Genomic DNA, 12,869 nt, shown 5'->3' with positions numbered 1-12,869 from the left:
ATAACAATATATAACGATAGATTGACACTTGGTCTCTGTGGATTCGACAATCTTTTATATTACTCTGACGCGTTCGTATACTTGCGAAACACCGCATCAAGTTTTTGGCGCCGTTGCCGGGGACCAATTTCGTCAAATTTCATTTTCCTGTTGTTATATCGTTTAGACTTAGGCTATTTCCCTCCGGTCAATGCGAAGAACTCGCAGCACCGGAAGTTTAAGCTTAGTATACCCTTTGGCGGAACCTGAACGTTACGCTCGCGCACGTTTATTCTTTCATAGAATTAAGAGAGCTATGGCCGAAGATCAAAACCAAAGACCTCTTAAAGATTTCGCTCAACCATCTAATGAAGAACCTAGTTCTAGTATAGTAAAACTAACCATCCCAGCTAATAATTTTGAACTTAAACCATCCCTGTTGCAACTAGTGCAACAGAGACAATTCTCAGGTCTCGCTACTGAGAACCCAAACCAACATTTAAAAATATTTCTTCAATTAGCAGACACTTTTAAAACCAATGGAGCTTCTCCTGAGGCAATACGTTTAAGATTATTTCCTTTTTCCCTAAGAGATAAAGCCCTATCATGGTTAGATTCCCTTCCACCCAATTCCATTACGACTTGGGATAACCTTAGAAGAGTTTTTCTTGCTAGATATTTTCCCCCGAGTAAGACCGCCATTCTTCGAAACCATATAACTAGATATACCCAAAACCAAGGAGAACCGCTGTTCGAAGCTTGGGAGAGATATAAAGAGTTGTTACGAGCATGCCCACATCATGGTTTAGAAAATTGGTTAATCATTCAAACCTTCTATAATGGACTTCATTACAACACAAGATGACCATCGACGCTGCCGCAGGCGGTGCTCTGATGAACAAACCTTATCCTGAAGCTAGTGCCCTCATCGAAGATATGGCTCAAAACCATCAATCATGGGGAGTCGAACGAGCGATAGTTGAGAAGAAGGAAGCCCAAGGAGGAGTGCATGAACTAAGCTCTATAGACATGATGCAAGCTAAAATGGACGCATTAGCTCTTAAGGTCGAGCATATGTGCATAAATCCGAATACTGTAGCCGCAGTTTCGTCGGATTGTGAGATATGTGGAACCAAAGGACACCAATCCGTAGAATGCAGTCTATTAAACGAAACCCACTCTGAGCAAGTGAACTACACCCAAGGGAACCCATATTCGAATACCTATAACCCTGGATGGAGGAATCACCCGAACTTCTCCTATAAAAACAATAATCCTATCCAAAATAATGCACCCCCGAGACCTAGTTATCAAGCCCCAAGATCAAATCAACTTATGCAACCTGTACCACCAAAGCCGAGCCTTGAGAAAATTATGGAAAATTTTATCACCGCTCAAACCCAACAAAACAAGGAGTTCATGAACCAAAACATTCATGTTAACGAATTGATTACTCAGTTAGGAACCAAGGTTGACCAAATAGTTACTCATACCAAGATGCTTGAAACCCAGATCTCTCAGGTAGCTTTAAACCAAGCCCCTCAGACTACTCCTGGAGGACAATTCCCTGGACAACCTCAACAAAATCCGAGAGGACAAGCCAATGCCATTACCCTACGAAGTGGGAACGCTTATGATGAGCCACCAAACCCTAGATTGAGTGAACCCAAAACTTCTAAGGAATGTACCAAACCACGGACGAAGTAAAGGAACCAGAGGAACCTGAAAACCAGGAAGGTCGAGATAAAGGAGAAGAACCTAAAGATAAAACTTACATACCACCCCCACCATATAAACCACCTGTACCATATCCGCAAAGACTCAAACAAGCCCAGATCAATAAACAGTATCAAAAATTTATTAAAGTTATAGAAAAACTTCATGTAGAAATCCCTTTCACAGAAGCCATCACCCAAATACCTTCTTATGCAAAGTTTCTCAAAGACATCCTTACCAACAAACGTAGACTTGACGATCCGAAGCCTTTGGAATGTAATGCTATTTCCGAGGATAAATTAGCAAAGAAAGATAAAGATCCTGGAAATTTCTCCATTTCTTGCCTTTTGGGTAATCATGTCATCGAAAAAGCTTTTATAGACTTAGGAGCTAGTGTGAGCCTAATGCCTTTAGCAGTTTGTGAGAGGTTAAACTTAGGAGAATTACAACCCACTAAGATGTCACTTCAGTTAGCCAATAGATCTGTTAAATATCCGATAGGCATTTTAGAAGATGTTCCTGTTAGGATAGGTCAGTTGTTTATCCCTGCTAATTTTGTTATCATGGACATCAAAGAGGACAATGATATACCAATCCTTCTAGGTAGACCATTCTTATCGACTGCAGGAGCCATAATAGATGTCAAGAAAGGAAAGTCGACATTTGAGGTAGTTGATGAGAAAATAGAATTTATACTTTCAAAATTTCTTATGGCACCTGTGATGGGAGACTCGTGTTATGCCTTAGACATCATTGATGAATGTGTTAGAGAATTAGAACAAAAAGAAATTATAAAAACAATTAAGTTACCATCAACTCTCATAAGGGAAGATGATGACTTTAAGAAACCCTACATCGATGATAACCTTTACGAATGTTTATCCCTTACCCCAGATCCTATGGCATTCCCCTAGAAACAAACCTTAGAACTTAAGGAACTGCCTAAGAACCTGAGTTATGAGTTCCTCGATGAAAAGATGAACCGTCCAGTTATAGTCAGTGCTACCTTGAGCCAAGAGGAAACAAACCAACTTTTAGATGTTTTACGAAGATATCCCTCAGCCTTAGGATATAATATCTTTGACCTGAAAGGTATAAGCCCATCCGTATGCATGCATCGGATTTCACTAGAAGAAGATTCAAAACCCTCCAGGGAACATCAGAGAAGAATAAACCCTATAATGAGTGATGTTATTAAAAAGGAAGTTCTTAAGTTACTTGAGGCAGGTATAATCTACCAGATCTCAGATAGTAAGTGGGTGAGCCCTGTGCATGTAGTACCTAAAAAGGGAGGCATCACAGTCGTGCAAAATGATAAAGGCGAACATGTAGCAAAACGTTTAGAAGGAGGATGGCTGATGTGTATAGATTATAGAAAATTAAATAAAGCAACTAGGAAGGATCATTTCCCTTTACCATTTATAAACCAGATGTTGGAGCGTCTAGCCAGACACTCTTACTTCTGCTATCTAGATGGATACTCTAGATTCTTCCAAATACCTATCCACCCCGAAGATCAAGAAAAAACTACCTTTACATGCCCTTATGGAACTTTTGCCTACAGACGAATGCCGTTCGGCCTCTGTAATGCCCCAGCTACTTTCCAACGCTGCATGATGTCAATCTTTGTAGATTACCTAGATGGTATTATGGAAGTGTTTATGGATGATTTCTCGGTTTGCGGATTTGATTTTCACAATTGTCTTGCTAACCTTGAGAAAATCCTGGAGAGATGCGTGGAGGTGAACCTCGTGCTAAACTGGGAAAAATGTCATTTCATGGTAACCGAAGGAATAGTTTTAGGACATATAGTTTCCGAAAAAGGTATAGAGGTAGATAAAGCTAAAATAGAAGTTATAGAAAACCTAAAACCCCCAAAAACCATCAGAGAAGTCCGAAGCTTTCTTGGACACGCTGGATTCTACCGACGTTTTATTAAGGACTTCTCCAAAATAACTAAAACTTTAACCGGACTTTTAATGAAAGATGCTGAATTCATTTTCGATGAAAAATGTAATGACGCATTTAATCTTTTAAAGCAAGCATTGATCTCAGCACCCATTATGAAACTACCTGATTGGTCAGAACCTTTTGAGATAATGTGCGATGCTAGTGATTATGCAGTTGGAGCCGTTCTAGGACAAAGGAAAGATAAAAAATTACATGCCATTTATTATGCCAGTAGAACCCTAGATGCTGCCCAACTTAACTACGCAACAACTGAAAAAGAATTACTCGCTGTAGTTTTCGCTATAGACAAATTTAGATCCTATCTAGTAGGAGCAAAAATTATAGTTTACACCGATCATGCTGCCATTCGTTACCTATTAAGTAAAAAAGATGCCAAGCCCAGGTTACTCTGATGGATTCTATTACTACAAGAGTTTGATTTAGACATAAGAGATAAAAAAGGCACTGAAAATGTAGTAGCCGATCACCTTTCTAGGCTAGAACATCTAAAACCAGAACTAGTACCCATAAATGATGATTTCGCCTATGATAGACTGATCGCTAGAGTAGAAACCATTGAAGATAATAACCTAGATCTTTACGAGCACCCTCAAAATTCCTTAGCAATAAGTAACGTACCCTGGTATGCAGATTTCGTTAATTACCTAGCTGCTGATATAGTACCCCTGATCTTGACTACCACCGCAAGAAGAAATTCTTCCACGATGTGAGAAACTTCTATTGGGACGAACCGCTCCTTTTCAAAAGGGGTAAAGATGGCATTTTTCGCCGTTGCATTCCAGAAGAAGAGGTAAATAATATTATCGAGCATTGTCATTCTGCATCTTATGGTGGACATGCGAGCACATCTAAGACATACGCCAAGATTCTTCAAGCTGGCCTATTCTGGCCTACCATGTGGCGTGATGTCTATGCTTGCATTGTCAAATGTGATAGATCCCAACACACTGGAAACATTTCAAGGCGTGATGAAATGCCTCTAAGAAATATTCAGGAAGTAGAACTTTTTGACGTATGGGGTATAGATTTCATGGGACCTTTTCCACCATCCTTAGGAAATAGGTATATCTTAGTAGCTGTAGACTATGTGTCTAAGTGGATTGAAGCTATAGCTGCACCCACAAATGACACTAGGGTAGTAATCAAACTATTTAAAAACTATATATTCCCTAGATTTGGAACACCACGTTTAGTCATAAGCGATGGAGGATCACACTTTATATCGAGAATATTTGACAAACTTTTAAGAAAATATGGAGTTAGGCATAGAGTAGCAACACCATACCACCCACAGACTAGTGGCCAAGTAGAAGTATCTAATAGGGAGATAAAACAAATCCTAGAGAAAACTGTTTCTATTTCTAGGAGAGACTGGTCTCAGAAGCTTCAAGAAGCATTATGGGCCTATAGAACCGCTTTCAAAACCCCTATAGGAACTACTCCTTATCAACTAGTTTATGGAAAATCATGTCACTTACCATTCGGATTAGAGCATAAGGCCTATTGAGCCATTATAACTTTGAATTTGGACTACCTAGCCGCTGGAGAAAAGCGTACCCTAGACATTCATAAACTAGAAGAACTTAGGCAATCTGCCTACGAGAATGCAAAAATATATAAAGAGAGGACAAAAGCCTATCACGACAAAAGAATAGTAAAGAAAAATTTCAATATGGGCGATCCTGTTCTCCTTTTCAACTCTAGGTTACGACTCTTCCCTGGAAAGCTACGTTCAAGATGGACTGGTCCTTTCGAAGTATCCAAGATTCTGAGGTCCGGAGCCGTAGAAATCAAGAACGATACCTGTAGTCCATTCATTGTAAATGGACAAAGACTGAAGCTCTACGAAGGAGGAGACATTCCAGCATACTACACGAGCCACACCCTGATTGATCCACTGATTCCTACTACTACAGGTGTATAAATTCTAATCGTCAAGCTATTGACGTTAAACAAGCGCTGCGTGGGAGGCAACCCATGGTTTTTCTTTCATTTTACTTTTTCACATTTATTTATTTATATTTTATTTTATCATATTTTGCATTGAGACTAGATTTGAATGGTTTGTATTTTCAGGATCACTTTCTTAACTTTTACAGGATGCAGGATTTCGATGACATGCATGTGGCCTATAGAGATAATGCTCAGAGGGAGCGCTACATTGCTTTGTATCAGTGCCCTATGGCACCCACACGTTATCCTGATCAGCATTGTATGGAGGCACTGGGTATCGAGTCGAGTATCCGATTCCTTAGCCACCAGCTTCACTGGGATGAGTTTGATGATGACTTGAGTAACACATATAGGAACCTGACTTTGGAGTTCCTGAGTTCATTCGACTATGACCCATATTCTGGACCAGATGGGTATGCTGCTTTCATGCTTTTCGGAGTTGAGTACTCCTTCAGCCAGAAAGAGTTCGGCGACTTATTGGGCTTCCAGACTACTCCTGATGTTATCCCGGAGACACCTATGGGATATTTCCTGGGTAAGGAGGTTGAGAAGTTTTAGAGTGATATCTCAGGTGGCGGAAGCCAGGATCCATCTATGCAGCTGTCTCATGTCATACATAACCCAGCCTTCAGATACTTTCAGATGATATTAGCACATTCCTTCCTGGGAAGGCCGGATGCAGAGACACTACTGAGTGAAGAGGAGATCTTCCTATTATTTTGTGCATCCCAGTCTCGCCCAGTAGCATGTGGGAACTTTTTATTATACAGTCTCAGCGGTATCTCCAGATCTACCGAAGGATTCATCCATGTGGGCGGAATCATCACGCAGATTGTTGTCGCTTTAGGTCTGTCTCACAAGCTGTCACATCTCCGGATCTACTGTAGGTACACTACCATGGACATCGACTTTTGTTTGACCAAAGGATTGATGAGGAGAGCCTCTTTCCACCCATGTCAGTTCCGACTACTAGTCGACAGCGAGGCTATCCATTACTTCACACTGCCAGATCCTATGATGACCAGTGTGCATGATCCAGCGAATTGGAGTTATGCTCTGGAGGGCCAGGGAGAGACCGTTGAGGAACCAAGATCACCACCCATTGCTGAATACACACCTACACCACCATCTCCCAGAATCACTATTTTCTATAATAATCTTTCATTGCAGACACCCGACACCCGCACTCAGATTGCTGAGTGTCGTAGAGAGATCGCAGCGCTTATACAGGAGGTGGCTGACCTCACTTTACAGATGGGAGTGTCTGATCTCACCCATGCTACTGAAGCCGACTGTCTATATCAGGAGATCGCAGAACTCAAGCAGGAGGTAGCCAGGCTCCGTGGTTCCTCTCAGGAAGATGACATCCCCACTATATGATCTCACCATTTCATCTTATTTTATCTCTTTTTTATATTTCCTGTATTTACATAACTCATCTTATATTATCGCATTTGGAATATTATATAAACTACATCTATACATTAGTATTTCTATTTTTATCTATATATGTTTTATGTTTATTTTATTTGCATTTTAATTTTTCAGTTATTTATTTATTTATATTTAATTTTTGTTTTTGTTTTTGTTTCATTTTTATTTTTTGTTGTTTTTACCTTTATAAAATTATGCAAGTCAAAGATACTAGGAAAATCACAAGACAAATGCTATCCGGATCCCTAAAAGCCAAAAGACAAGAGAAGCCCAAGCCAAAGGACCAAAATCTGGCCCAACCAGATTTTGCCTTGTTGCGCCCGCCATAAACCCTGTGGTGCCCGCCACAACGTCTGTAAAAGGTCGGGGCAGAACCCCTTTCTTCACCATTTTTGCAACTTACAACCTTCCAAACCCATTTTTTCACCTTGGAAAAACATCCTTGAACCCACAAAAAGCTCATACTTTTCTAACCACCACACCATACAAATCATCTTTCCGAATTCCATTTTCATTTTCATCCGTCGGATTTCGTAAAAATCCAACCTTTTCACAAATTACTTCATCTTCTTCATCACTTCTCAAGAGCTTTCAAATGGAGTTTAACGGATTCATTCTTCGAGGAGGGAAACCGGGGGATCGACAAAGAAAAATTATTGAATGGTTGCAAAATCGGGAAATCCTCCCGACAAGGTATGTTGACGAAAACTGTCTCTACACTTTAGGTATCTATCATAGCATATTTCATTTATTAGATAATTTAGGTTTGCATAATTTCTTTTCCAATAAAGAACCTACCTATGAGCGGTTGACAATTGAATTTTTGAGTTCCTTAATTTATATTGTCAACCCTAACACTGCTAGCACAGTTGGTACTGTCAAATTTGGAATGTTTGCTGTTGAATACCAATTCAGTACCGACGAACTAGCCAGCTTGTTAGGAATCCCTCATGGGGACGGTGCTATTTGTGAGGCCCCTTTGGATTCCGAATGGTCTGTTGAGGTATTTTCCTTCTGGGAGCGTTTATCAAACACTTCCATAAACTCTTTTGAAGGAGTTCTTGCCTCAACTATCCATAACCCGACCATCAGAGTTTTTAGATATCTGTTGGCATGCACTATTTTTGGCCGGGAGAATCCAAATAAGGTTAATGCTAGAGAGCTTCTATTTTTACAAGGAAGCCTCAGAAATAGACGTATTAATTCGGCCCCTTCATGCTTGCTCATATGACTTTAACTTTGAATAAAGCGGGACCGATTTCTTTTGGTGGATTGATTACATCTATTGCTCGGGCGCTTAACCTGAATGATGAGATGGCTACCCTAGAACCCTTACCTCCTCACACAATTAACCTAAAATTTCTGAGAGACATGAAATTGTGCCGCTCGAGAAGAGAAGGAGGCTATGTGCTTATGGTTCATGGTGTAGCCATCCCGTCTGTTGTTTTACCGTGCACTAGACGTGTAGATGTACGAGATGAAAGGAATTGGACCTACGCTTTAGATGCCCCACCTGTTTTGGGTCCTCTTCCTCCTAACATTCCTGATGAGGCGGGGCATGACACTGATGATGAATATGATCAGAGAGAGAGAGATCTCGTACCCCATGTGTCCCCCCATCATCCTTCACCACCACACACCGCACCATCTTCTTCTTCTGCAGGTACCACTCCTGGCTTCTATATTATAGAGGAGATGTGGCGTGACCACATGGCTAGAGAGCAAAGGCGTGATGACCTACTCTCTACCATCCAGCAACAAATGACGGATAACATGCGCTTCATGCAAGAGTCGCAGCGGAGGACAGACAGGTCCTACGACACTGTTCTACAGTCCCTGCAAACGGTCACAGATACACAAGCCCGTCAGCAACACTACCACCAGAGATACATGGAACTCATTGAAGCCACTCAAGGTTCCATTATGGGTAACCTTCGAGAGGTGAGGACCGCTCAGGATGCCCTGCAGGCGAGGATGGATCAGAGAGACCGTCGTCGTACCCGATCCCGTCGTCCACCTCAGGATGGCGAGGGCACTAGTGGTCAGCAACAGGTTGTCAGGTAACTCTTCCCTTATCTTATTTCGAAACATTGGGGACAATGTTTGATTTAAGTGTGGGAGGAGACTCTATCGTCTTTTCTTTATTGCTTTTCTCATTTTTCCTTTATCGCTTTTTCTTTACTGTTTTTAGATAGTTTATTTATTGTTATTTCCTTTTAGTTGTTTATTTTGCTTTTTAGTATAATGCATGAGTCTGACGAGTCACCAAATATAGTATATCTTTAGTACAATCCTACCTCCCCATACCTTTAGCCCCATATAATTTTTTTTTGCAAAAGAAAATAGTGTTATTCCGAAAGTTTTCAGGTTTAAAAGATATGTTTTGAGTAAGGATGCGGTGACTTGGGAGAACTTTGCGAAACATCAGTATCTGTTTTAGCACCATAGAGTTCGTAAATATAGGAACCACTCCCGAAACCCCATATACCACGACCTTAATCATCATTTCCGTATAATTCCTTAGTAGTTTATCTCAGCAGTCAGCTCCGGCCTACGCATCCTCTACGTAGGGGACCGATGCAAATAAGTGAATGATCCAGAAAAACAAAAAAATAAAAGAAAGCAAAAAGACAACTCCGGTATAGGTGACCCTCACAAAGTCATTTAAACCAAAGAATTGTAAAAATTTTCTAGAAAAAGAAAAAGAAAAAGAAAAAGAAAAAGAAAAAGAAAAACTTACCCACTGTTAGTTGGTTCAGAGGTATCTGGCACTGAACTCAGTAGGGCGGATTACGATCCGATCCCCCACAACTACAGTTGGGTCCAATAAAAGGGTTTACACATATTTATGTGCCAGAAAACCCATGCTCAGATCATAATCACTAACAGGCCACTCTACTATGAAGCATGTACGGATAACGGGCTTAATGTGATTGCGCCTGAATGAAAAGGACACAAAAGAGATGAAGAGGAAGGCCTAGGTATTGTGGGATAATATGGGTTGGTTAATATAAGAATGAAGTTTATGTCTGTATTTGCGGATTAGTGTCATCATGATACCCTTAGTTCACTCAGTTAGTACCTATCACTGCATCCCGACTTGAACTTAGAATTTTTACCTAAAACACTCGTTTACACAAATTTTCTTTTATGAGCTTTTTAATGTTTTGCTTGGGTACAAGCAAAGGTTTAAGTGTGGGAGAGTTTGATAACACTAAAATTTACCGTATTTTCGACTTCGATTTCACATGCATTCTAGTTGTTTTATTATCATTTTGTTGTGTTATTGCTATGTTTTTCTTTGTTTTCAGGTTTTTACTTTAATCGGAGCCCCGATCGAGAAAAGGAGCGAAAAAGAGCCAAAAACCCTAAAATTCAGCATTTTGTTCTTGTGGCCTACCCCATGGCTGGCGCCATAGACCCTGCCATGACGTGTCCAAGCTCAACTTCCACGTTCCCCACTACTTCCACTAAGGTGCCTCATTTTGTGCTTGTGGCGGGCGCCATGGCCTTGTGGCGGACGCCATAAGAGGAAAGTTTTTCCCTCCCATTTTCAAGTTGAAGGGCATCCTTGTCATTTCCATCTTTTTACTTGCTTATAAATAGAAACTCGAATTCACTTTTACAAGCATCCAAACTTAGAGCAGATGACATCCAAACTTAGAGCAGAGGACATCCAAACTTAGAGCAGAGCCAAACTCAGAGCAACTTTGTTTCACTTAGGCATATATTCAGTTTTATAAAGTGGTAATCGCTTCGCATTGGAGTGTTACCACAATTGTGTAATCGAGTCTGTGATAGAGTCTGTAATCGAGTTTGGAACACTTTGGAAGGAAGTTAATCCTGCCGCCATTTTCATTTCCGCTTTGCAATTTATTCAACCCTCCGATTGGAGCAGGTTTTTATTACTTGTCTTTATCTTATTTATTTTCCCGCACTCGCTTTAAATTATTTATTTCCTCGCACTCGCTTTACTTTTATTTATTTTCCCGCACTCGCTTTACTTTATTTATTTCCCGCACTCGCTTTACTTTATTTATTTCCTCGCACTTGCTTTACTTTATTTATTTCCTCGTACTCGCTTTACTTTCATTTATTTCTCGCACTCGCTTTACTTTATTTATTTCCTCGCACTCGCTTTAAATTATTTATTTTCTCGCACTCGCTTTACTTTCATTTATTTCTCGCACTCGCACTACTTTTATTTATTTTCCGCACTCGCACTACTTTTATTTATTTTAATTCACTTTTACTTTACCATGTCTAGCTAAATTTATAAGGTTAGAATGTAAGGATCGTAATTGAACCCGTAATCCGTACAATTGTCCGTAGAAACACTTAAGGGCTATTTTAACTTTCAACTTAAGTTTTCCCGCACTTCAATTCCGTTGGATAAGATCGAAAGCCGTCCAACGTCTTTTTAAACTTAATTGTTTTTAACTATTTCAAAAACAGCGAAAGCGCCTTGTCTAGTTCATTAGGAGTTTTTAACATTAAGAAGAAAAGAGTTTTTAAAACTATTTTCGGACGCGTTTATAAGTTTAGAGTCTGGTTCTTAAGAACCTCTTTTGGTTAAGAAATCCAAGTTATAATACTTTTCAACTTAGTCAAGACACTATATTTCTTAAAAATAGGTTTACTACTCTAACGCAATGCGCGCCTTTTTATAAGTGACAATAAGAGGGTTTGATTAGGGAGTACAACTTGGTTCTGAATACGCGAAAGCGACAGTTCCTGTTAAATTAGTTCTTTTCAAAGTAGGAAACACTGCCCATAAGTAGCTCTATTAGCAAGTACTTGGATTATTAATTGATTATGTGAATTACATTCGACCCTGTTGTCGCAACCTAAAAAAGGAATGCGAAAAAAGAACAACCGGCGAAAAAAAGCAATGACAGAAGAGTCGCCACCGTGCGTTATTTATCCCAAAGGAGGGAAAGGAAACGCTCGAAGTAAACCTGGAAAAAGGAAAGGAAAAGACAAGGTCTCGCAACCAAATCTTGGGTTCAGGAGTCGATTATGCGAAGGGAAGGTATTAGCACCCCTACGCATCCGTAGTACTCTACGGGATCCACTCTTGTTGTTCTTGTCTAAAGAGGGTGGGTTTATCTAATGTACTATTTACTAAAAGAGGGGTTAAAAGAAAATAACTCGCACGGATGTCGCATCCAATGCATACGTATCTCATCTGAATATGAGAATCAGAGTCTTCGTAGCTTGGCTGACCTATGGGTTAAAGAGGAGTGTGCTCGCTAAGACATCGCGTCTTATGCCTACGTATCTCATCTGGAATGAGAATCAGAGCAAACCGTAGTTCGGCCGACCTACGTGTTTGTTTTGTGTTTTTTAGGTGAACGACGTTACTACGCAATCTACCGGATGCTCGACCTTTGGAGACTTACTCGCCTGTAGTACAAGGAGTTAACGTGTTCTTAGGAGAAGAAAAATCAATGAGTTTGTTTGTGTTTTAGGATGCTCATGCAAAAAAGGAAGTCCTAGACGAAGGAACCGTGCTACCTTAATTGACATGCAAACGGGAGACTATACGAAGCCTAGCAATCCTGTGGGGAGACGATCACACCATACAAAACAAGCATGCATAAAGTAAACACACCAACAAAGGGGCTCAAACATACATGGGTAGGGCTTTAGTCAAGAGGGGTCATATCAACCTCGACAAACAAGCCATGGAAAGGTAATCAAATGGGCTCTTAACCACTGACATTGAACGTCAGGGTGAGAAGATCAAAAGGGTAATGAGGATAAGGCCTCATAGCTCTTAACCCTGGATAGGGTGAGCTCACGACAAAAAGTAG

General features: G+C 40.3%; 1 non-coding gene across 1 annotated transcript; it reads right to left on the bottom strand.

Moving 5' to 3' along the window:
- Nucleotides 1–679: 679 nt before the first annotated feature.
- Nucleotides 680–786, bottom strand: LOC127077124 (small nucleolar RNA R71). Its single transcript, XR_007787105.1, has one exon. It is a non-coding gene; the product is annotated as a small nucleolar RNA R71 (small nucleolar RNA).
- Between the last annotated feature and the right edge of the window lie 12,083 nt (nucleotides 787–12,869).

The sequence above is a fragment of the Lathyrus oleraceus genome, chromosome 4 (genome assembly GCF_024323335.1).
Source record: "Lathyrus oleraceus cultivar Zhongwan6 chromosome 4, CAAS_Psat_ZW6_1.0, whole genome shotgun sequence".
Lineage (NCBI taxonomy): Eukaryota > Viridiplantae > Streptophyta > Magnoliopsida > Fabales > Fabaceae > Lathyrus > Lathyrus oleraceus.
This window is presented reverse-complemented; position numbering and strand designations above follow the sequence as displayed.